This window comes from Tupaia chinensis, unplaced genomic scaffold, assembly GCF_000334495.1.
Source record: "Tupaia chinensis unplaced genomic scaffold, TupChi_1.0 Scaffold143678_1, whole genome shotgun sequence".
In the NCBI taxonomy this organism is placed as follows: Eukaryota; Metazoa; Chordata; class Mammalia; order Scandentia; family Tupaiidae; genus Tupaia; species Tupaia belangeri.
In genome coordinates, this window is record NW_006203526.1 from 306,729 (window position 1) to 307,090 (window position 362).

A 362-nucleotide genomic window follows, 5' to 3' on the forward strand; every position below is an offset into this window, starting at 1 on the left:
CGATCACAAAGCGCCACAATGACCAGGGCTTTCTGTAGCCTTGTCGCCCCCAAATTCCTCCAATCAGAAGCAAGCAGGGAGAAAAACAGGAGTCCAGAAATGAGACGCCGTAACTTGGCAACCAGGGAGCAAACCCACCCGACCTTCCGCAACATCCAGGAGACGTGCGCAAGCGCTGGCTGACGTAACATTTCGCGCCGAAGGGTGGGGACGACTGAGCGTCGCACTTGCACGTGACCCAAGCGCCTCTTTATGAATGGCTAACTCGGGGGCGCGGTGTTCGAGCGCGGGAGTGTCTGATTGGTGCTTTGGGGCAGCGGGGCGGGACTCCGGCTGCAGCCGCGGGATGGCCCGGCCGAGGG